The sequence below is a fragment of the Ambystoma mexicanum genome, chromosome 7q (assembly GCF_040938575.1).
Source record: "Ambystoma mexicanum isolate Mex_15411 chromosome 7q, UKY_AmexF1_1, whole genome shotgun sequence".
NCBI lineage: Eukaryota > Metazoa > Chordata > Amphibia > Caudata > Ambystomatidae > Ambystoma > Ambystoma mexicanum.
In genome coordinates this window covers 63,942,017-63,968,851 of record NC_090941.1, presented here as the reverse complement: position 1 = coordinate 63,968,851, position 26,835 = coordinate 63,942,017, and the positions used below count along the sequence as shown (strand labels likewise).

Here is a 26,835-nt window from a genome sequence, read left to right as displayed (position 1 = left end):
ACATTGTAGTGACTATGCTGGAGCCAGTACATATATAGATCAGGATGGAGTTTATTCTTTGGGTTCGTCAATTACAAGGCAGTAATGAGGTCTCATCATTAGATTGGAATTATTGCAGTAGTATCACCCACTGGACACCCATTGAACAAGTGCTCAGTGCCAGCTAATATTCAGGGAGCACCAGCAATTCGAACAGGCCCTGTGTTCCATGCATCATCCCATTCATGACACCATATACTCCTTTGCCACTCAAGCATGCCTTAATTCACCATGCAACATGCATGCATGGGATTGTTGAACTTTTGACCAATTACACTTTTGGCTGTATTACTTGTGGACCTGAGCAAATGTTTATTGCACATGCATATTAGTGGCAGTTCATATATAGGTGTGCAGTCGCACTAATTTGGCAATGCATCTGCAAACAGCATTTCTGCAGTTCCTACCATGATTGCCTTTGTCCCAACAATGTTTGCACATGGTCTAATGTTCCGTAGCACTGCTCTTGATATTTGGTCCTTTACGATAATGGAGACAAGATTCTGTCTGTAAAACTGGCATATGATGTATTTGTGGTGTTTCTTATTTCTATGGTGTATTACCTAATGTAGGGATTTTTACCCATTTTTGTCTATATGGTTGTATTATTCTAAAAATAGATTTGGATAAAGTAACTCTTTCATAAATATATACTAATTTCTTATTCACAATGGTAGCTAAGCATAATTTGTATAGTGTCCCCAAGGACACAACATTTCAAACTTGGCAATGCACTAGGGCAGGGGTCTGCAACCTTTGGCTTTACAGATGTTTTGGACTACAATTCCGATCAGCCCCATCCAGCATTATCTTCAGGGGATCATGGTAATCGTAGTCCAAATATCTGGGGAGCCCAGGTTACAGACTTCTGAACTAGGGTTTAGTGAGTGCAGTGGCCAACTATATTACAAATATCTCAAATGAAAAACTTGGCAACTTCGTGATGTTTGTGAAGTTCTGCACTTGATTTCATGACACTTTTGCCACCACATTGTTGGCATACATGCAGCATTCCTCATCAGGGATTTTTGCAGGTCCTCCTCTTCATATTCTGTTGTGCATATGTCACATTGTGATAAAAGGGCCACACAAAGTGTTGCACCACGTTCTGTAATTGAATAGTCGCGAGGAGATCACACACAGATGGAAATGCCATTAAACAGCCCACACAATTTCTGTAATTCTGACACGCCTACATTGTCAAAGCTGGGGACATGTTCTCACTTAAGTCCATATTGCTGCAAAGGGCCACCGTGAGCAGAGTGCACATTAACAATATGTGTTTCTTCATAAACAGTTGACATATTATGTTTCCTTTTTGTATTCATTAACACACCAAATAACAAGGGGGGTTCTGGGAGGTCCTCTGCCAGACATTAGGCCTGGTTACAATATCCTTACCCAGAGTCTTTAGCTCATTATCTTTCACAGAGGAGAAATATCTAAAACATATCAGTCTTTTTCCTGCCCTGGGGCAGTCCAGCACCGAAATGGTAGGCAATTCTTCTCTGAACAAGAGTATTAACAGAAACCCCAGACACGTGTTTCGGTCTAGTTGGACCTCGTCAGTAGGGTGGAGCTGTGCCTCTCTAAGAATACTGAGCAAGGGGGTCCATGTCTGGATTACCCTAGTAATTTAGGGTGAGACTCATAGTCATTTAAAATATGCAAATAATAAGAGGGTCCTGGGAGTCTCTCTGCCAGACGTTAGTCCTAGTTATGAGAGCCTTACCTAGAGTCTTTAGCTCACTATCTTTCACAGAGGATAAATATACAAAACATATCAGTCTTTGTCCTTCTCTAGGGCAGTCCAGGACCGAAATGCTAGGCAATTCTCCTCTGAACAAGAGTACCAACAGCAACCCCAGACACGTGTTTCGGTCTGGTTGGACCTCATCAGTAGGGAGGAGCTGTGTCTCTCTAAGGATAGTGAGCAAGGGGTCCACGTCTGGATTCCCCTAGTAACTAAGGGTGAGACCCAAAGTTACTTAAAATATGCAAATAACAAGGGGGGGGGGGGGTCCTGGGAGGTCCTCTGTCAGACATTAGTCCTAGTTATGAGAGCCTTACCCAGAGTCTTTAGCTCACCATCTTTCACCGCCCTTGTTCATTTTCATTAACACACCGCTATGATTGAAATTATATCATGTTATCCTTTTCTACTTTAACATTAAATGCGCATAAAGCAATTGAGTCATTTCTAAAAGAAAATTGTACAGTTTGTGCTAATGTAAGCAAAGCTTTTGCTAGACATTATTTCAATGTATGCAACTTCCACAACATACAAATGTATGGCCACGCTGTTGAGGAGCATCGATGTAAAGAGGTGCGGAAGTGAACCGATATCCATATGTTTCCTTAATCACTCATATGTATATGGTTCTGGAGTAATTTGCCTGAATTGCAGCAAAGGTCCACTACAAAGAGGTGTGCATTGAATTCACACATGCCTATTAACTGAATTATCCTGCACCAATTCTGCTTTGTGGCAGCTGGCCAATCAGTGCACATTCTGTCTAATAGACCACTGTATGCAGTGCATATGCAACACAATCCAGCCCGCATTTGTGGCTATGCCATGCATAAGAACATGGCCACTGGGGGTGTCCTGAGGGATTCCACAAACCGTGCACCAGGACACTGTTGGTGGTGCACAGATTGATGTACTCTGGGATGCATAACCATAAAAATACCCCACTGTGAACAATGTGCTGGCACATTGCGCTCATTGTGCATAGAGTTGCACAGTATATTGTGCAATGGTTGGATGAACCCCTGTGTCTTTGAAACCTGGCACAATGGGTCTCATTCCTAGTCCCCTGGCATCCTCCTGGTAATTCTGGTGGGATACTCGGGGACTACCATACCGTCTCTGCCGCCTGATATCCTGGTATTACCGGGATATTACGCGTGGCAGAGATGCCAATAAATCCCCATTCTCATGGAGTCCCATAGGTCTTTATAGCATGTGGATGCCACAATCACAGGCACAGGTAATACCGGTGCCAGTGATTGCAGCAATTGTCTGCCGGTAAGGGCCTAATCTACTGGCAGGCCAGGCCTGCCGGTATATCATAGGCCCTACCAGCAGTCTTGAAGTTTGCCGTTCCTGAAAGGTGCCGATACACGTTGTTACCGGCTGTTTGTTTCCGGACCGGCAAACTCCTAATGAGCCTCAATGTGTTTTTGATTATTTTCATGTCTGCCTACATAACGTCTTTTATTAAAAATGCATACTCACACCATCTGTTCACATCACTCCTGACCTCAATCAACAGAGCCCACTTACCTTATCCAAACATACAGATATCGTGCAGGTTATCCCAATTTGCTCTTTGGTGACTTTGCGTGCTTCCTCCCTCTCTGTGGCCTTGTGGGATGCCATTGCGTGTATTCTGTGTTACGGAGATAATGGCTACAGCATGGTATGTTGAAGGCAGCATTCTTAGCAAAGACATGGGAGCGACCACTTCCAGATGTGCACACTTCCCAGTTTAATTACCATGAAAGAAATGTGTCCATTACTTTCACAGCATCACATCTTGAGGATGTTTGGCTCAGCATTTTCACTTGGCGTTTCAGTACCGAAAATAACAGTTGATTATGTCACGCTTCATTTTCAAAGCAAAGTATTATTAATATCAGACATACAGACGCATTTGCACTTGTTTTTAAGGAAGTACTAAGGCACGGCACCAGGCACGTTTGATGTTTCCTGACATTTGTCAAAGTGGGAAACCGCTTATCAACAGAGAACTATAAATGACTTTTAGCGCAAGCAAATGTCACATTGTTCACAAATCTCAAGCTGAAATATTAAAATTTTTGCTCAGAATAATCTACCAACTATAGCAAAGAGCTGCTTTAAAAATAATAATAACAATAATAATACTAATAGATACTTTTTCTTTCACATTCAGGATAGGCAACATGCATAAAGTCCCTCCCCTCTTAGGTTTTGGGTGCAAAGACAGGACTGAAATAAAGTCATATTTCAAGAGTCTCCTCACCACACAGACCAACATAAATGGGTTTTCTATATGTATACGTTAAAGGGCCAGTCCATGACAAGAACAATATTGGTGGGCTTTTGACTGCAAATGGATATATGATGAAAAAACTCCAGAGAAACTCTAGCATAACAATCTATGTCCAGACATGTCCTGAGTACCCCTCACAGAACACAATGCAAGAAAGCAGTTAGGTGTCTTAATGCAAGCCATCAAACCTGTATTATGAATTTATAGAACCAATAATGATTTAACCCAGCTTTCCCTTAGTAGGATATTAAAGGTCAGTGAGTACTTATGTGCCTTGCAGAACACAACAAATCACTCGTTCAATTGTGATTATATACAATAGCAATGTTGAGGGAATTCATGCGGTGAAGGGATGGGCCTGATTCTAAGGAAAAGCCTTAGAGAAGAGATGGGCCTCAGAGCGTGGATGAACCTCATAGTGAGAAAGTTTCATGCGGCAGAGAAGGGGTTTATAGGCACAGAGTGGAGTGGGTCTTCGAGCAGGAATGGGTCCTGGGGCCAAAATAAGCTTTTGACATGAATGGGCTTCCGGTAGATATGGGCCTCATAACAAGGACGGGCCTCAGGGCATGGAAGGCCATATGTCCATGGATTGCAATCCGGGGGATTACACCTCAGAATTGGATGGGTCTTGAATGGTGGTTGGCCCCAGGGTGGGGAAGGGCCTTTAGAGGGGATGGTACACCACAACGAATAGGGTTGGTTCATAAATTAGGTGCATGGAAAGAACTAAAAAAACATTTGGAAAGGTTGACTTTACCTTGGGGAGGCCAGTGAATTATTATAACTAACGTACAACGTGTTGATGGCACAACTATCTGATTATGCTCTAAATGGATAGTTGTGATGTCATAAGTAGCCTGTTTTAAGTGTATTGTGAACTTCCAACCATACATCTACTGGATGGGTATGCAAAACAAAAAGACAGCATTTGAGGGCTTTCGTGCACAAGTGACAGCTGCTATCCCTGGGAAATGCAGGACACTGATTATAAATAGAAAGACTGGCTAAATGAACAGAAAAATACCCAACACAATGACGCCTAATGAGTACACTGATTCCTGGGCCATATCAGAACAAATGGACCCAAGGCGGGATAACACAAGTCCTGGCAAAGGAAGGTTGCAGAATCTGTGCACACCATGTCCTGCATCTCCATGAAGATTTTAAATGTGAAATCCCACAAAACGCCAAGAAAATGCTATCTGCAATGACTCGGATGTTAGCCTTGACAAACCTCTCTCTAGCTCCATAATGCAAGATGGCCTCCAGATACTAATAATCTATGATGTCAACTGGCCAGGGCGGGTGCTATCGCAGATGGTAAAATAGGTTCTTTCCGGAGTCAGCAAGGCTTAATTAACTAACTTAAGCTCACCCTGCAGTCTGAATAGGTCTCCGAGATGTGGCACAGAGGGCACCTCATAACTCTTCCAAAAGAGAGACCTGCATGACGCAAATAGCTATCAAGGGATCGGTGTCTGCCGCAGTCAGAAGAAACCCTCTGAAACATCATTGCCATGTGGGGTTCGCTCCCTAATCACTAGATATCATACCACTGACAACATATTCCTATTACAGCCACGGATCCGGTATTGTGCCAATGTAACAAAACAAGTGAAGATATGTAGCTGCTTTCGAGATTACAAACACACCTTCAAATGTGTGGGACACCCAGACCTAGCCTACACACTGCTAAGTGAAGATATGTAGCTGATTAAACCTATCACATGATACAATCAAGATGTTTTCCCTTCTACTAAGCTGGTAAGGATGAACAGCCTGCACAGAGGTGCTTTTAAAGCTGTGCCCAGCAGGGGTGCACACCCTGACATGGGCTGTTTGATATCTTCATCAATGATCTGCCAATCTTGGTGAGTATTTCCCTACCACAAACCTAATGTGAAATAATATGCCTTCAATGCTGATAGTAGTTTGTTTTATTCTCCACAAGGAAAAATCTCGGAGCAACTGCCAAGATGGCGCTGGTGCAATCTCTGTGTGATCTGTTGGTCGCAGGTTCGAACACCAGCAAGGCCAACTCAGCTTTTTACCCTTCCAAGGTCGATAGATAAGTACCAACTTCGGTTGGGTGATAAAATATTTTATGTGCAGCACTTTGGCGAAAGTGCTATATAAATAACAAAATCATTATAATGAAACATGAATGGACACACGAGAGGCCTACAGAAAAACAAAGAACGGACAGGTCAATTCGACAGTGAAAAAAACATTGGACCTCATTACTAGTTTGCGGTTAAATCGGTGGTAATGTTGAAGCACTGAGAATCCCACTGGCATTTCTCAGGAAGTTGAGAAGGCCTACAATATGAGAACATCACTTGCATTTTGTAGGCATAGACGAAGGCCAAAGCACATAGAAGCCCATGTACATTTACTAAGCATGGAGAAGACCAAAGCACTGAGCATCCCACATACACGCTATAAGCAGAAAAGAAGGCCAAAACACTGAGAACCCCATTCACTTTTAGTAAGTGGAGGACAAGACCAAACAACTGAGAAACCCAGGTTCATTTACTAGATGCAGGAGAAAGCAAACGGCAGCAGACAGATTTGCATTTTGTGGCAGGGTGATCAAAGCAGTGTGAACCTCCCATGCATTTAGTAGGCAGTGCAAAAGGCCAAAGCACTGAGAACCTGATGTGCACTTATTAGGAAGCAAATAATGCAAAGATAGCGATAGGAACACTTGCATTTTGTAGGCTGAGCCAGCCAGAACACAGAGAATCTCACACGCAATGTGCAGGCATAGGAGGAGGCCACATCAGAATCAGTTATCCGGCTTGTTGCATGGTAGATATGGATACAATTAACATGCCTGAATCTACAGCTATATCCAAACATGTCAGGACATTGGGTACTATGTATCTGTTGGGCATTGTGCAACTACAACATCAGCAGATGTATCCTCTGTAGAGGCTCAGATAGTATGTGGGTCTGTGCCCCAACAACATGACCAGATATCGTGCAGGTTATCCCAACTGCAGGCCTCTTTCCCTGCAAAGAACTTAGATATCCATTTTTAGTAAATCTGGTTTATTGGGAAGAAATGCAATTGTGCATACATCACTGTTGCTCTTCTATCAGGTGATAGTGGATGGCGTTCAGGAGGAGGTGGAGGAAGTTGAGACACCATCATCTGAGGCACACGAGGACGAAGAGATAAAATCACCATAGCAACCTAAAGAAAAATACAAAGATGATGAACAAGAGATGATGGGTGAAACGCCCACCTCTGATATTCCTGAGGACAGACAATAATGAAGAGCATGACAAAGAATATTCTCCATATAACAACGTCAATGAAATATTTGGGTGTGATGATCAACTCTTCCGCAAATGAACAAGAATGGAAGAATCATATCGAGGAAAAAGCCAGATCCCTGGCCAGACAAGGCTGTTTCTTTCATAGGAAGTATGGAACATACTCTATAAAACCCACAATAGCCTTGTATAAGCAAAAGATGATCCCAATACTAACGTATGCGTCCGAGTCCATGATCAACCAAGAAATCATAAAATGGACCAGGTATGAAGCGTTGTTTTGGAGGAAAACTCTATCTCTCCCAAGGTCATTTCCTATGGCTAGAATTCGTTACGAACTAGCTATTCAGTCCATCAAATCTATAGTCTTGTGGAAGCAAATGGACCTTCTTAGGAAAATAATCTCAAAAGATAAGATCCCGTCACTGGAAATATTCAGAGAAAAAAAATCAGCTTTCCACATCACTGCACTAACAAAATGGGTTTCTGAAATCAAAATCAAAATGCAAGCCGAAGATATCTCTGAGGAAATGTTGATCAACAGACCTCAGCACGCAAAGCGTAAAATACAGACTAATGATTGGATCCAAACCATCGCTGATCAAAATAAATACAAAAGACATCTAAAATGCCAGACAGAAACAAGAGCTCTTCATGAATTACCTGCTTATTTAAACCTCTTTCCGGATTGCAACATTCGTGATCTGTTTCTCCGATTTAGGTTTCACATCCTACCAACGCGGGACTATCAGTCTATGATGGACAAAACAAAAAAAAATAACTCCTTACTGTCGCTTTTGTAAAGTCGCAAATTGCAAAGAAACTTTGTTCCATTTGATTATGATTTGCCCAGCACTGAAGGACCAAAGATCCTTGCACAGAGACTATTTTGGCTTATCGCAGAAACAGCTATCAACTCAAGAAAGATGGGACAATTTGTTAAGGGGTCAAGATAAAAACCTAATTTTGACAATAATTAAATTTTGGCTGGCAATTACTAAATGAAATTCGAAATGATTGAAATATAAATATGGATTTTATGATACTCTCATTTCTTATGTAGAAATGAAAAGTTTGTAAAATCAAACAAAACATTTTAATAAAAAAAATATATATATTCTCCATCTCCAGCTTCAAGATTAAGACTTAGACACCTCTGCTTGGATGATCCCACTGATAGTGACGGAGACAGACTATAGAGAAAAAGAGGGTGCACTCGTTGACAAATCCATGCAATTGTTTGTGTATAGAAAGCAAACGTCATACACACCCTCTATGCCAATGAATACTCTTCTCAAAAGTGGTCTGAAGAAACACAGTCTAGTTTTAGTGCAAGTTCGCAGTCACTCACAGCAACAGTACCACATCTTCAGGCAACAGAACCCATACAAAATCCACTGCTAAATACACCAAGCTAGCCCAAGAAATGAAAAGAAGTTAGGGCCTATATCAGTCAGAAATAATGGAGTTATTTTACAGCAGAAAAGCAACAATCACTTCTTGCCCCCTGCCATATCTGCAAAGGAATACTCTTTTGTGGGAAGCTGGTAAGTCATTTGGAGACATCTTTCCAGTGGGCTTGCGTGAGACACTATCCCCCATATGCTTGAAAAATGAAAATACAACATGACAACCTCACACCACTTGACAGGGGGAAATAGGAAATATTTGTAACGCCTTACCACACCATTGCAGTAGAGAATCCTTCTGATTCACGGAATTTCACAACCCCAGTGAAAGCTCAATATTTTGCCTGTAAATCTCATAGTATGGAGATACACTGACCCCAGCGCCCAATGTGACAGCCCAGTATTGCTGATGCTTTTGCGCATGTTAACAATGCCACAAACGACACAAATGTCGTCCAGTCTGTTCAATGACATCCCTGGTGCAATACTGGTAACATATTTAATACCCTGTGTCTTTGTTAGAAACTGTTTCTTTAAACAGCTCCTAGACTGAACTGATCCCTGATGGAAAATTCCAGGCTGACACTAGTACACGCAAACATCAGTACCATGGTTCTATGACCATGTGATGGAATCAGTGGAAATGGCACTGGACCACTGTCATGGTAATCATGTTTACCTGCCAATGAACAATTGGACCAGGGCCATCTGGAGGCACTGGGTCACACTCATCACACATCTCATCAAAAAAGCTCAGTACTGCAGCCCGAACATTTCTGCCACCAGCAGGCCACTGGGTCACACTCCTCATCAAAAAAGCTCAGTGCTGCAGCCCTAGGATTTCTGCCACCAGCAGACCAATGGGTCCCACTCCTCATCAAAAAAGCTCAGTACTGCAGCCTGGGAATTTCTGCCACCTGTAAGCCACCTTTTGTATGGAGGGCTTTGACAGCAAGTCCACAGAGCAGTTAATTTCTACGAGAAAGAAAAGGAAATAGTGGCACATTGTCTCACGACTCATGGAGTACTTATTTTTGCGTTGATACCCATTTTGCATTTTGGGTGGCAAACTATGGCAAACAGGGGCTAATAGGGACCACAGAATGAAATAGAGAAGGATATGGCAGAAACCCTGTTGGATCTGGATACCCAAAGGACAGTGCTTATATACCAAACGTAACCCAGAAGAAACTTTGTCAGAGGTCCCGGGGGGCAGTCCCTAGATCGTTTCTGGATACTTTGTGTGGGTCCCCTACTTCTGCTGGGAGCCTCGGCAGATGTGAAGAGTGCTTCTGGTGGTGTTGGGGTGGACTATCTCTTGCTCCCAGCCCTGTCGAAGCCCCTTTTGGAGGTGGAAAGCACTTTCAAAGATGGTGGTTTTGGGGTCAGGTGTCATGGGGGAAGTGCCTAGATCTATCCTGGCTTCTTGTAGGTCCACTGACCTCTGTTGCTGCCAGCACATTTGAAGCCACAGCCTTCCTAATCCATTCTTCCTTGTCTATGGACTAAGGGTAAAAAAGGAAAATTGCAAAGGGAGCCAAAAGCTACCCACACCTGCATCCCCAGAAACACAAACAAAACATGGATCATGAAACACCAAATAGTACCACAATTACAAACATACAAAAGCATATTAAACAAGAGTCTACAAACACCACAAGCACTAATCAACTAATATAATCCTAAACTAATAACAAGCTCTCCAAAATGCCTCCAGTTTGTGAACTTGTCTCGTCCAATTCTTAACAATCATACAAAGCCCATTTAAGGAGCAGAACCTGGGCATTTTAAAGGTGTTCAAACCTTTTTTTTAAAAAAAAAAAAACTAGTTCAGACCCATAATCAGTTGGTAAAACTCCCCTCTCCAGTCACGGGCCTCCTGATTCAATGGCAAGACTGAAAACCTGCCTTGAGTCACAAAGCAGGCTTCAACCCTTGTAAACATTTGCAGGAATCCCACAGGATGAGTCAAACCCACCCACACCCCACCGGGACACACTCACGAACAGCCCTCTCTCTCTCCATCAGACCCACGCCCCACCGTTCTCCACCTTATTTATCACCCTGCTACACACAATCCCAGCTTCCAGACAGACTGGACTGAATTCACTACTAACAACCACACATCCCCCTGCAACAACATCTACCTTGGCGACTTCAAGTCCGGAACTTCCATTCCAGACACCAATTCAAAACTTAAGACTCTACTCGCACCACTCACCCCTTATGACCTCACACAACTCAGCAGCTATCCCACACACGCAGCAGCTGCTCCATTCTTTTCCCGATTCTACTCAATGTAATCACCTATGTCTTTGCGTGCAATAGAATTTTGATGAAGTTGTAGAGGCAGGTATTCCTGTTGATAGTGACTTCTCTTTTGCATTTGCCCGCAGGGATCAACTGAACTGTTGGCTGCCATTTTTTCACATGTTGACTGCCCTCACAAAACACAGCATGATGCAGATTCAGTTACGGAAACCCAGAATTTAACGGGTTTTCGATGCTAGACACAACATCATGCAGCAAATTATCATTAAAACTCAGAAAGATCCTGAACCAAGGAACTGGTCGCAGTTGGGCTCTTTCTGATGGTTAATGTGCTGGCTCTAAAATGAGTCTGCAAGTGTGGATGGATCTGTAGCTAAGTTGATACATTTTCCCAAGAAGAAGCTAAGGAGAAAAAGCAGAGACAACAGAAATACCCTTCCAGATGTGCTGAATCCCTATAAAATGCTAATTACAGGATTCAATATCAATTATGATTAAACCTTGATTATGATATACCTGATTCACAGAGACATTTAATCATTTGTATATTTAATTATATGTTTTGTTAAGGGCTATTGTGTTGACTATCAGCCTCTTCGTCCCATTAGATGAGTTCAATAGGTAAACTCATCTGATGGGACATCGGTGGTTCTCACCGGACATGATATTTCTGGGTCATTTGAGCAAAGTGTTGATGCAAGTTTTCAAACAGAGGTGCAGTTTAGATTTTGAGTGATTTGTGAAGTGCACTTCCAGGTGTGCAAAACCTACCGTCTATGCACACTGGTCTAAAGGCAACTGAGTGTGTGTAATGCACATGTCAGAGGGCAACCATGACTAACAGGGAATGCTTTTTAAAGCGCACTTCCCCTTTCAAGGGGGGGGGGTTGGCCTGCATCTGGTCTGACCTCTTATAGGCCAGGCGCTTTAGAGAGTAGGAGTAAATTGGGGATTCTTTCAGATGCCTGCGTGCCTTAGAGTACACTGAACATGGGTGAAATTGTCCAATATTAATTTCAGATGGTGGCCGTTTAAAACCATTAACCTAAAATGGTCTGCCCACGTACACGTGGGTGGAGGTTGGGGAGGTCAGCAGGCTCCCACCCCTGAGCTCACTTAGATACTAGAAGCTAAAGCATGTGTGGGGTGTGCCCACAATGGTAAAATAAACAGGTGGGGCAGGAAGCAAATAATGTGCCCTAGTCGACTAGCTGCCCCATAGCACACAGTCAAAAGGGTAAATCTCTTTAGGCGCAGTCACTGACAGAGGCGTTGCTAGGGGGGGCTTAGGGGGCTGTAGCCCCGGGTCTTTTGATTGTAGCCCCGGATAGAATCTCAGGGTCTACAACCAAAGGTCTAGTTAGCCCCGAGTCCCTACGATTCCGATATTAGTGTAGCCCCAGATCTTTTCCAGACCTAGCAACACCCCTGGTCACTGGGCTGCTCAGAATACATTTTACGGACAGTGGAAATGTTGGGATATCATCTAACACTTCTAGAAACAAGGCAGCTCTTTCCACATACCTCCTGCATAAATTAGATCCAGAAATGTTGTTCCCAATCGGCAAGAATGAACTTGACACAATCCCACTGTTGTTTACGAGCCTGCGGGTTGCTTTTACAGCTAGGAAGTGGCCTTCTATTTTAGCAATTGTCGAGCTGTATTTCTGATATTTTGCAAATTCCTTGTATCATCCAGTGTGCCAGATCCTATTTTTGGTAAATAGCTATCCATTGCACGTATTGTTAACTACAGCAATTGGTCAGTTTGAAATAACCTTTTGAAAAGATTCATGCATTCTGACATACCACAAACTAAGATTGTATATTGCCTTTTACTTTCAAACATGCCGTTATATTATGCAATTGAATTAAGTGGTAGAATAAAACTCAATTGACAGCTTTTAGGTTTTTAATGGACTTCCATAAGATCTATAATGTAATAATTAAAATGCATGTTCTTATTTACCATAGCATGCCTCATTGCTCCCAACTCTAGTTGATATGATTGGTTATTTATAACACATCTAATACCCAGAGGTTTCTAAGCGCAGACCCGGCGATTTAACCTGTGTTACTCTGTCTTGTCCAAGGCGTGCACGTTGCTGCTGAGCTATCCTCCCGAGACCAAGGTGCTATAAATAATGACTAATGGTATTGCCCAATTAAATGTTATGCAATGTATTGACGTAGAAATGATTAATCGACCTTGCCTGAGGACTCGGACATACAAAGCGCATGCTGACCTCATGTGAGAGACAACCACTTAACATCTGAGCTCTGCACCCATATTCAGTAGGAAATGGGTAAATACAATGATTAACGCCAACATCAAGGCAATTGTGTTCTGTAAGTATGAATGGTCTTCCCAGGCCTTTACCCCAAAATGAATGTAATTCCCTCTTTATGGCTAGTGACGCATTTAACAATAATGGTGAAGGTTTACGTAAATCACCCCTTGCAAAGGTTGAATTCGTGGAGCTGGATCATATCTGGCAAATCGGGCAGTCTTAAATCTGTCCTTCTTTAGTTTCCATTGTCTATGTCCATGGATGGATTGCAAGGTCGGCTCTCGGCTCCAAGTCATTTTCACATTTACCTCCATTGTTCGTGTCTTTTCAAACAAAGAAGGGGAGACAGGGCGGCAAAATATGCATCCTGCAGCCAAACATAGATGAATGAGAAGAAAAAGGAATAAATTGCTTATTTGCTTTAAAAAAGCCGGATTGAGGATATCTCACAAATATAACCAAAGTCACGAGGGGTCAGGAGTGCTGCAAGATATTGCAGGTGCTCACTCAATATATTCCTTTGTAACAGTCTATACTTTGCTCTCATAATTCTTAATAAATACTTTATAAATATCAACAGCTTTTTAAGTGTGAAAACCTTATTGCAACTATCAAACACAGGTTTACATTTAAATTAATTCTGTTACCAAAACCTTTTAACACATGGCAGCTTTATATAATAATCTGGAATCATTACCAACACTGTTTACATGGTATTACCCAAATTGATCGAGGAGAATTGACTGTTTGGAGAATTGACCGAATTTAAATGGTCCTAATTGACCTTTTGCACAATTGCACGTTTATTTTATATATATATATATAAATATTGGGTTGGTTGTTGTTAATTAAATTATTTAAAGTGAATGGGTGGGGGGTTGCAGGGGGTTTTGGTTTGGGTGGGGGGTTTTCCCCCCATATATGTCCAAATTGACCATTGAAATTTGGTCAATTCTCCCGCGAGCAATTCTCCCACGAACAATTCTCATTCGGTCAATTTGTATACAACCGTTTACATAACAGACTTTAAATGGTAGTGCGTACCTGCACACTATCGACATCTGTTGGTTTTTTCACGTGCAGTGAACAATTTAAAGCCCTACAAAATGTGTTCATTGTTATTACCAGATGTGGAGTCGCCTCTGCACAGCAGTTGTATTATCCATGTTCTGAGTCTGTAGGTATAATTAATAATAAATAGGAATTAGGCTGCTTCCTGTTACAGGGGCACAGAGCTGCCTAGGAAAAGGGAAAAGGCGAAGAGCACGAAAAAAAGCAAGAGCGGTTTTCGTGCAGTTAGGGACAGAGAGAATGCACACCCGTCAAGTTAAGGGATACAACTCTGCAGCGAGGCCTACACAGCATAATAGTATCAGCATCACTGATGGCAATATTCTCACACTACTTATGCATAATACACAAGAGGGTAAATACTGACCTTTCCGTACATGATATCACATCGGACAGTAGCAGGTTACACCACTGGGCCCTTATATGCATTTCCATCCCCCAGTGTTGCAAATGCAGCCATGACATTCAGTCTCTCAAAAATACTACATGCACTGTTTACACGATATCACGTTTGTTATGAGTTTACCAGTGTGGTGGTGATAGACTCACAATCAGGCAATACATTTTTTTATTTTTTTTTATTTATTTGTTACAGTTGGCGAACCAACTTTTCAAATATTAAATAACAATGCAGTGTATTCAACAAGTTACATACATTAATACAATGCATCCCAGGATGCACACAATCACAGTGCAAATTGCAATACTCCTCATATTCATGATAAAATACATTTCATTTGTTTTCCTTATTCTCACAATCAGGCAATAAAGCACACACTACCTCTTGAAGCAGCAGTATTTAACACGTACTGTGGTGTGCTTCATCCCCTGTTACTGCAAAACTCAAAATGATGGCCTACATCGTCAAGGAGATAGAATGGAAAAGATAGTTTTTGCCACAATGAAACTGTTGGGATTGATGGTACACAGGTTTAAGCAGGCGGCAAGATTGCTGTTGAACCAACGTCTTTACTGTGCTTGCAAAAATAGGAAAGAAAACAAAATAATGTTCTCTGCTGAAGGACAAAGGATGTATGAATTGCCTTCTGCTACAACTGCTGAAATACGCAAAAGGGAATTTGAGCATACTTTTCAATGACCATATGTGAGGAATTGTCTGGTGACTGTGTAGAAGCCCTAGCTATAACTGGAGCTCCTCTTCCATTACCATGGCGGCCCGGGAGGCTGGAGCGGCAGCAGCGGTTGAGCCACGGCCAAAACCATAAGGTGAGTGGGGTAAGAGGGAATGGTGTGCAAGGAAACGGTGAATGAGGGAAGGGGAGGGTCAGGGGAAGATGGTGGATTGGGGATCAGTCATCAGCTTGCTTGAAGCACAGGCTTGTATCATTAGATTCAGCCCACAATCCAAGTAACCTGATTGGCTAGCTCCCGCACCCCGGGTGTTGAATACACAAAGAGCGAAAAAATGGCATCTAGCTACTGAATAACGCTGGCTAAAGGGAGACGCAACTGTTGTGTCATTGGAATCTCATGTATCACTATTTACTGTACTGCAGAACATATTGTACAGACAGCTTAGCATTGTCTGAAAACTTCAAACAGGAATAGCCAAGTCAAAAACTGGCAGTAGTGGATCAAATCATGGTGGAGAAAATGTCAATTATATATAATTTGTGTACACCAAAAATGCTAAATGTACAAAATATTGTCTCTCCTTTTCACCCAGAATTTACATGTTACATAGGCACACCAAATATTTGGAAATCCATTGACATTTTGCAGCCTATGCTTTCACTATACAGAGCACAAGATGGCTGTGTGCAGTGGTGATTGAGCCCTGTGTACCACTTCACATTCGACACACACTACCTTGAGTTCCCATAATCCTCTGCTGCACAAATTCTTGCAACTGCATATAATTAATTAGTTGTGTGCATCAGATGGTCACATAATCAAAGGCATGGGTGTTGTTTTGTTCATATGTTGTTTGTCTTTGTGAATGTAAAAGTTACAAATTACAGAAAAAGTCCCACAATAAGATGAGCAATAAAATACACCTGGCAGGGGTTTGTTCAAAGGGGAATTGATTCCAATAGTCAAAGTTGCCCCACAAAAAAACACAAGCTTGAAACTGCACTAATTATAAACCAAACCAAAAAAACAGTAAACAGGTGTAGTCGACTAAAATATCACTGTGGACTGTTATAAACTGCACATCGCAAATAAAATCCTAGAGCTCATCAACAGCAGTGCTCACCCTAAATTCCACAGAAGAACGTTAACAGTGTATATGTGGGTTGATTGACAGTTGTTACTCTAGCGTCATTCTCCTGTTGTTTGGGAGACTGCAGTAGAAATGCCTGTGCTCAGAAAGAGGCGGGGGTGTAGTCCTAATTTGCCCCGTGAGACAGTGGCGTAACGGGGCCCTGAAACACCTGCGGTGTCAGGGTCCCCTGTTGCCCATGCACCCTCCCCCGCCCCCCGAAAACCCAACGTGCAGGCTGAGCTCTGGGCTTTCTTTTTTTTATTTTTGTTTACTTTCCGCGTAGAGCTCGTGCCGTTCTTTCCTTTTTTTTCCCTTTCGGGAAGCTTGCTCTGTTGGTTGCTATGCATCCTACAGCTCACCCATGTGCCAGCCAACGGGAGAAGAGCACCTCTGACATTATTCTCCTGCCCTAGGTCCAGACTGAAGACCAGAAGCAGTGTCGTCTTGTGACATAGATGCACAATGGATGAACGGGTACATTTAAAAAGTGTTTGTATCGTTTGCCAATGTTTCCAACAATTTATGTTTCTGTGTGTGTGTGTGTGTGTGTGTGTGTGTGTAAGAATTGTAATGCATTATATGTATGTATGTAATGTATCACTTATGCAATGTATGCATGGTGCAGGCCCAGCTAAAGAAGTGCAGATCTCATTTCAACATGATGGTTCCCCCCTTTGCTCAAAGCGGAAAACAGTCTGGGGCACCCGTGTGTGAACCAGGTGTGCAACTAGCCAAATATTATTTTAAGGGGAGAGTTACCTTTTAAATGCTGAGAGGGGCTAACTTTATAGAATGTGGGGCGGGGCAAACTTACTTGTGTGGATGTGTCTAACTTCTTTACATATTCTAATGAGACTATTCTAGTGCAGCCTAAATGTTGTCAACTCAACAACCCCACATTATGATTTTAATTGCCTAAAAATGTAGGCATATGAATTCAGGTGCTAACAATGACACACTTTACCATAATAAGTGGCAGGCCTTTGTTAACAGTGCAGCCCCTGTGTCTGGTCCTGTCCTACCACGGCTCTGTAGGTCAGCCAGGTCACGTCAACATAAACAAACATTTCGGGGCGAGGAGGTCTAAAGTCCTGTCTGCTCAATGGCTGTTGTTCCACTGATGGAGACAAATACAGCTAGGGGTTAATAACCACCACTTATCATGAGATAGTCAACCTGCAGGTAGATGAAACACTAAATGCCCACTGATTATCACCTCATTGTCTTTTTTTTAAACAGTATTTTATTGGTTTCACAATTATTAAACAAATGCCACCATTCACTAGCTCACATCACACACTAGCTCATATCACACACTAGCTAACATCACAGAGTCAATGGATTAAAACACTCCAATAGATAACTCTCATATTGTCCCTTCCCCTCTATGTGGTACCCAAGTAAAAAAGAAAACTTCAACTTTCATTGGCGAAATGTCTCTTGACAACCCGGATTGAACATTGCCAACATCAAGTAGGTATCACTCTGTGATGGTAGCCTCCCTTATTTTCCTCAACAATTCCCCTGCCCCACCGCTCCCCACACAACAGGTAAGAACTGAAGTCATACTGCTCAATGTTATCAATGTTAGCAGAAGCCAACACTTATTTAGTCATTTCAAGGAAGCTATCTTCATGGTCGATTTTGATACTTTGTCCCTGCTTGCCTCCCCAGCTGAGTCTGAAGAATAAGTATCTCATACAACTTTTAGTACATCTTTTGGATACCCTCTCTTCTACCTCTGCCCCACTTGGTTTTGTGCCACCTTAGTATTCTAAAAAGGGAAGCCAAATCATGTCAATGTGGGAGTGGGATTCCAAGAGGACTGCCGTCATACTCTCCATTTGATATATGGTGTGCGCTTTCATGAGCCACTCTTCTCTTGTTGGTGGCGTGCTGCTTTTCAATTTAACAGTTAGACACACTCTTGCTGCCAATAACACATTTCTGGGCATATGTGAAAGAATGGTATATGTTCCCACGGCCACTGACTCTATTAAAAGCAAAACCAATAATGGGAATAGTTGTCTATGAATACCGTTGAGGGCCTGTATCCAACCCAGGGCCTCCTTCCAGTGTGTCTGCACACTTAGAAAACTCCACCACTGATGCCAATAATCACTCACCTCCCCACAACCCCTCCAACAGTACGGCACAACCCCATGGAACATTTTCAATAATCGTTGTGGCATTAGATGCCATCTCATTAACAGCTGTCCACTATGCTTCTTATACTGCATGGATATAGATGTGCTCTATACTGCTCTATATATGATTGTCCATATGTCTAACTGGCCTTGCAGCTCTAGCTCTTGCTGCCACTTAGCTTGGGTGCTTGGTTTCATCAGGTGGCCCCTGGAGATCAATGCAGTATATAGTCGAGCTATCAGCCCTCTCCTTCCTCGACGTTCACTCAAAGCGCGCTCGAACGACGTGAGCAGCCTTCGAAGAGAGTCCCCCCAGCATGGATCTCACAGTACACTTCTCAGCTGCAAATAGTGGAGTGGAGCTATCCCGGTGCTCTGCTTTGCTGCCTTGAAATTTTCCTTTGACATATAAAAACCTTCCTTCCACATTTGCCCTGCTCTCACTAAACCTCCCTTATATTGAGGCTGAAAGTGGTGTACCTCTATTAACTGATCCCTTACGGGGGGAGCTGAGAGGAGATGTCCAGGATGTGACTCCATTCATGGTTCGTGTAGGGTGCCAAATGGACCATAATACTGCTAAGGCTGGGTGTTCACAGATCCTATGCGGCATAGTCCGATATAGGACCCAAACCATTCGCCCAAGGTTACCGGTGTGAATAACTCATTTTCCAGGCTGACCCATTGTTACTCCATGTTTTCCCACAGATGGTCTGCAAGGATGTGATATTGAGAAGCCCTGTAGTATTCAAAGAGATCAGGAAAAGCCATGCCCCCTTTATCCTTTGGTGTAGTTAAGGTTGTATATGAGATACGAGGCATCGAGTCTGCTCACAGATATGCTAGAAGGGATCGCTTAACCTCTGCCTGGAATACATCTGGAATAATCACTGGGAGATTCTGGAAGAGAAATAAGAATATGGGAAGTATAGTCATCTTAATTGAGGTGAACCTAGCTGTCCAGGATAACGCTATTTTCGACCACCTCTCTGTGTCTGATTTAATGTTCTTCCACAGGGGTATATAATTTGCATTGAACAGCTTTGCTATGTCTTTCGTAATCACTACACCTAGGTATTTCAGCTCTTCTGCCTGTTGCTGAAATCCCCATTCATTAACCAAGTTCATTGGGAGTGCCAAGGCCATTCAGAGCGGTAGAGCTGCAGTTTTGTTTAGGTTTGCTCGAAATCCTGACAGTGTCCCATATTCCCCCAGCGTAGCAAAAAGTGCAGGTACTGACTCTAATGGTTGGGTGATATAGGCTAAAATGTCATCAGCGAATAGCGCCAACTTGTGCTCCCTCCCTCCTCTTATTAACCTATCTATCTGAGCATTTATTCTGATAGCCTGAGCCAACGGCTCTACCACCAAGGCATGCAAGAGGGGCGACAAGGGACAGCCCTGTCGGGTGCCTCACGTTAGGTTAAAGGATTCTGACGCAACACCATTAACTAAAACTTTGGCCCTAGCGTTCTTGTATAATGCCAAGGCCACGACAGCCAATGTTGACCCAGACCCACCCATCTCGTGATCCCATGCAGGAAAAGCCATTCGACTGTGTCGAATGCATTTTCGTCGTCCACAACATCAACGTGGGCAACTTATCTTTCATCTATGGCATCAATGACGTCAAGTGTCTAAGATTGGGCCATTCAACAAGTCCTGGCTAACTTGTGCTATCGGAGCGTGTGGAAACTTTGATAAATATCTCATGATGTTTGTTCCCCCTCCGCCGTATATAAAATAGAATAGAATCTAGAGAAGCTCTTCAAAATTTCACTAGGGTCTAATAGCTTTGCACCTGTTTAATTTTTTATTTTGGGGACCACCCATCTGCTCTTTAATTTCGAAGGCACGGAGCCAACATGGTATGTGCTTTGTCCTCTTTTTCATAATATCTTTGCTTTAAATATCTCAGGTGCGTTAGCACCTTGTCTTGCCAGATATCTCTGTTTGTTTCAAAGCGTTCCAACCTCCACTAAAAAAATGTCAGTGTCAACCGGGTGAGTGTGAAGTTCTAGTTATTTATGAATAATTTTAGCTTTGAGTTCTATTTCCGTTCTCACCCTTATTCTATTTCTATTAGCCCCTTACGAGATCATAACACCCTGAATTGTGACCTTCGCTGCTTCCCACACCGTGTTTAGCGACACCTCCCCCGTATCATTCTCAGTAAAGTAATTACTAATCGCGTCAGATAGGGTTTCTCTAAATAGTGGCTCTTTGTAGATGGTATCATTACAGATCCATCTGCATTCTGTACATGGGGGGGACCCCAGTCCAATTCCGGCACACATAGATTATGATCTGACCAAGCTACTATATCTATTGCAGTAACTATTATTATGCCTTCTTTCTCTGCCTCGATCAACAAATAATCTATCTGGGAATAGGTAAAACGGGGAGAGGGGAGTAAAAAGTAAAAGCCCTCTCTTTTGGATGCTTAAGGCACCACGTCTCAATTAGGTGATGTGCCCTTAGTAGATCTAGAAAACCTTCCTTGGCGGAGCGCTCTGGTGGGACCGCCCCCTGTCTCATGGAGTCCCAATCCATCCCTGGATCTGATATGTAGTTAAAATCTCCTCCACAAACTAAAATGCCTTCTTTCCAACTGCTAAGGAAGTCAAAAAGCGACTCGCTAAAGCAGAGTTGATTTTGATGGGGCGCATAAGCTCAACAGAGAGTGATCATTCATGTTTTTATTTTCCCTTTCAATGCAAGATATGTCCCATCCTCTCCCCTGTATATTTGCTCTATTTTTAGGCACAATGATTTCCTATATATAATTCCCATCCACCCTTCTTGATTCTAGCCGAGGCCCACACTACGCCTCCTATTCCCCTAACTGCAACCTTGCATTCTTTCTCTTGGGCAAATTTCATTTCCTATACGAATAACGCATCTAATTTTGAAAGTTTAAATTCCCTTGCTAGCATGGAGTGCTTTTGCAGAAATTTTAAGCCCTTAACATTGAGGGACCCAATGTTACCCCATCACGTGATGCCATATCGGTATACGAGTTGAAGCTTTTCGACTCTCTTCGCATGCCATGACTCAGTGGTTGGTATAGCTCCCAGTTCAGAACGCTTGTACTTCCTTCGCATAAGGGGTTGTGACCATGTGACTTTACTGGTATCTAAGTACTTCCCTCTACTCTTCAGTTGCATATCTCTCCCTCCCCTCCCCTCATCCCCGCCAAATAAAAAACACCTTCCACTGCATTTTCCTATGTTTGAGACACCCTTGTAAAACACACCCTTGTAAAACAAAGGGCCACACTCCAGGGACCCCACTCCAGGCAGAATATTAAACCTCAATAGAACTTAACAACTTAATGGAAAAGGCTTCCTGGAGCTCCACATAACCTTCTTAACATTTGAACTCTCATGATTCTACAATCGATCTGAACCCCATGTCTATTGTTATCAACTTAATGGCAGTTCTCCCGCCTTAATTAGCAACACATCTCCCTTGCCCAACAAAAAGCATATACGTACACTTGGTAGAACAATAATTAAGTTTGAATCCTCTTCAGGGGACTACATTTTCAGAGTGCATTATATCGTTTGTATTTCCTCATCCCTGGGGCTCAACCTCTTCTCGGTGAGGAGGACTCCTCTTTATGCATTGGGCCTCTGGGTTTTCTGGTATTTCCTCCATTGGTTCCTTGAACCCCTACTTGTAAAGTCTCCAAAACTCTCTGGGCCTCCTCTTCTGATGTGACACAGTAACTTTCTCCTTCGGGCTCAAAACTTAATGAAAAGGAAAACCCCCATCGATAGCGGATCCCCTGTTCTTGAAGCCAAGTTGTCAAAGGATGACAGATTCTCCACTTGTTCAGTGTGATAGCAGAAAGATCTTGAAAGATTTTGACGCTGGATCGTTCAAATTCAACAGGATTCCTCTCTGTCGCTTTCTGTAGAATATCCTGTCTTTGCTTATAGTAATGACATTTGGCGAGGAATGAACATGGGCCATTCGGGGGTCCGCCTGCCTTGTGTTTCCTGTCAAACTCCAAGGTGGGAGCATCTGTTGAATCATACAGCGATAGCATTAAAGCTTTCACCTGACTTTCCAGGACGGCTGGAGTTTCTCCTTGTCTTTCACTGAGGCCCATGATTTGAATGTTAGACCTTTGCTCTTGATTTTCTAGGTCATCCAGCTTCAGCTCAATGTACCTTTCTTTTTGCTCTAAATCCTGGAACCTCCTTTCGCAGCTCATCACTGCTACATCGCCTGACAGTTGGTTGTTCTCAACAGCCTCAATCTAATCCTCTATTTTCACCATTCTAGCTTCCAGATCAGTAACTTTTTCAGTGAGGCTGGATTTAATTGATCTGATTTCCCCTAGCCCTAGTAGGAGGCAGATGTCTGCTTTGGTTGAGCTAGAGCTATTCCAGTCATCTCCAGCAATTTCTGACATGCATTGCTCCTGGGCCCGCTCCATTGCAGCTGGCCCATAACGGAATTCTCGTAACTTGCAGCCGATAGTTGGGTCCAGGATGTCAATGGGCAGAGTGTCTGTGTTTGTTTCTCCTATTGGCGATGGTATCAGCCACCACTTCCTCTGCTAAACTCAATCCAGGCTGCGCATGCTGACTTTAGGGGACCAAGTAAAGATATCCTCAAATAAAGCCCTCGGTTCCTTCTTTCACTCGGGCTCCTTCACACTGTTTAATATGCTCTCGGCGCACCGTGGAACTTGCGGGCTCACAATATGTTGTGAACATTTACTCCGTTTGCCGTGGAATCCTTATTCTGCAATTGCCCTCACTTTGCATGTGTTGTTTATCTGTGCTGCGCTTCTTTGTCTTCAATTTATGCCCCGGAAGCAAGCAAGACCTTAAACTATTGCATACCACTACGTGCGCCCACTTTGCATGGCTCACCAAGGGTAGGCTAGATTACCTCTTCCAACTTCTGTGCTGCACCTCCCCTGCAAACACTTACACATGCCAGAGTTCCATACTTGGTGGGGAGAGTGGGCTACATCAACGTATTTATTTGAATATTGTGTTTGTTCAGCACATTTAGTTCAGCGTTTCTGACGTCTTTTCCTGCGGCGCTCTTGTTGTGTGTGGCACGTGCTGGTTGCGAGGCAGGGAGATTTATGAATCTAATGGCCAGGTGCTTGATGAGGTGTAGCTCTGGCGTGGAGGTGCGCCTCACTTACCGGCAAAATGGCAGCTTCCTTGAAGCACCTCTGGTCTCCTGCTCTCAGTCGCTCCTATGACCCATTCTGCTTGAATTCTGCGGTCAGGCTACGAGCCACTCGCTCCTAATCGCTGGGGTCCGGCACTGTCGGGCAGTTCCTATTGCTCAGATGTTCTTACTCGCTGCAGGCGGCACCCGCCATGTTGGGCACCTCCCTTCACTGCGGCCCGCTGCAGTCCTGTCCATAGGTCCTCACCTACTTCACAGTGATCCCAGGCATGGTTTTCTTCCACATACGGCCCCCACTTGCTCAGATGGTTGAGGATTCAATTTATGCATCCATAATGCTGCGAAAGTTTGAATTCACTGAGCGCTTCGCCTTTTCTCTTCATCAGGAGTGGGAGACGATGGCTTAGGTAGTGATTACACCCGCGCCCCCTGGTGGTCTTGCACCTAATTATCTTCTAAAACGGGTTACTCCACATCAGCCCACTGCTGACAAAGAAGAATGTATAGTGTTCAGTGGGCATTTAATGTTTCAGCTCCCTGCCGATTGGCTGTCTCATAATATTCGGTGGCTATTATTGTTGGGGGGTTTCTTTGCTTTAAATGTGTGCTTTGCAGTGCTCCTGTTACAAACTACATTTGTCGGACCCCTTCAGGTCATCACTTTCAAGTGATGGCATGAACGGCTCCAGCAATGAAGGGCACCAGCAACTGAAGCTTGTAACACGAGCCCTGCAAAGCGCACGTGACTACCTGAAGGGCTCCAGCAAATGATGCTTAGAATGTGAGTGCTGCAAAGCGCACATTTAAAGCCCCATAAAAAACATTATATAGGAAAAAGCAGCTTAATACCAAAGAGGCTTCTAAATGCGGACCCGGGATTCGAATGTGTTGCTTTGCATCGTGTTACTGCCAAGAAGAGCGCGTTGACACTGAGCTTTACTACCCGTGCCCTGATGCCATTCCTGTATGCATGTATGTGTGTACAGGGCCAACTGAATATGTGTCATTGATCGATGGGGGGCCAGCCAGTGCTTTAAAGTGTGATATGAAAACGAGCAGGGCCTCTGAAAAGGGGTCATGACAAAATTGTGCTGGGCTGTGAGGGCTTCAGCACAGTCACCACAAACTCTCATTCATACATTATAATGGATACAGTCAGGGGCCGGGGGTTGATAGCTGCAGATTATGATGAGATGGGCTGCCAACGGAGAGCTGAAACACCAAATGTCCACTGAAAAACAATTAATCAGTCTTTGTCATTAAGGGGCTAATGTAAACGAAAGTGGAGTAAAATGGCAACGAGATGATTAAAGTGTTGCTGGAAACCAACTAAGGTGATGGTCCCTGAAGAGCTTTATGTTGCATGTGCACTGCAAAGCACACATTTAAAGTACTGAATGAAAGGAGTATCTTGTATTTTCATAGGACTTCTGACTGCCAACGTGAGGGCAGCTGCAGGAGTCCCTTCTAAGTATCGGGCCCATTTCAACTGAAAGGTTTGAAAGGCATGGATGCCTTTCCTGGGTACAGGCAGGGAGGCAGCTGATACATGCTTTAAATAATCACAACACAAGAAAGTACACCTGTAATACCTGCAGCACTCCTTTATTCAGTTTGTTTTTGTAGCATTTGTGTAATAGATATAAAGAGGCGGGTTAGCATTTGTTCTTAATGCGGCTCTACAACTGCAGAACCTATGTTCTCAGTTTTCTGGGTGGAAGCTCTCACAGTCTGTACCTGATATGATATTTTATTTATATTGCACTAATATACAAGTGGTTCAGAGCGCGACAAGGTGAGTGAGGGGAACAGGGGAGAACAAAACAACAATCTTACTCGGCCCAGTGAAATTGAGAACGCGCAAGTGCATGGGAGAAGGAAAAAGTGCATGGGAGGGAGGGGGAGAAGTGGAAAGTGTGGATCAAGGAAGAAAACAAACATAATAAAAAATAAATGATAAAGGCAACAGACAGTGGTAGTACAGCCAGCAAGTGGCAAGTGCTGGGTTTAAGGCAGCAGACAGGGTGTGTATAATAAGTGCAAGGGGTGACCCAGGGGCAGTGTAGGAGGGTGGCAGAGTGTACAGGTATCTGGGCCTGGAAGACAGAGGGTGGGCCAGATGCACAGTGCCTAGAGAACAGATCAGCAGGGGACAAGGGGGGCAAAGGCAAAAGCAAAGAGGAAGGTCTTGACATGCTTCCAGAACCAGAGATGGTTCTCCTCAAGTTTCAGAGTGGCAGGGAGGCTGTTCCAGAGGGAGACCCCACCCGAAGACAGAGATCTACCCCAGATTGTTCCTTTGAGAAACGACTGATCCTGAGGGAGTTAGAACTAGAGGGGTGAAGAGCTTGAGAGAGGAGGTATTTGCGGAGGGGGAGGCTGAAGGTATTTTGGATTCAGGTCCCAGAAAGCCTTGTGGACAATGCATAAGGTTTTGAATGTAATCCTTGCATCCATTGGGAGCCAATGGAGAGATCTCAGTGCTGGGGAGATATGATCCCAGGGCTTGAGGCCAAGAACAAGTCTCGCAGTCCTGTTCTGGATTAGTTTTAGAGGGCGTAGAGTAGAGGCAGGTAGATTTAGAAAGAGGCTGTTATAATAGTCAAACCTATAGAGAACCAGAGTTGGGAGACAGTGAGCTTCTCGGGGAAGGAGAGGAAAGGAAAGAGCATTGGGGGCACACAAATCATGAATCGCAGTTAGGTAATCATAGATGAGAGATGGAAAGGAGGTGGCCGAGGGCAGCCTGAAAATGAGTTGAGTGTTGTCAGCATAACACTGGAAATTGGAGCAGAAATTAGCAATGCAGTGAGTGATGGTTGCCTGGTATTGGTTGAAAAGCCACGGCAAGAGGTTAGACCCCTGGGGAACACCACAGGTAGAGAGGGATAT

The 26,835-nt window shown here is 43.5% G+C and overlaps 1 protein-coding gene across 1 annotated transcript in view; it reads left to right on the top strand.

Annotated features, from left to right (window-relative positions):
• Window positions 1-26,835, top strand: part of MXRA5 (matrix remodeling associated 5) — a 311,432-nt gene that overhangs the window by 103,704 nt on the left and 180,893 nt on the right. The gene's annotated exons all lie outside the window — the stretch shown is intronic.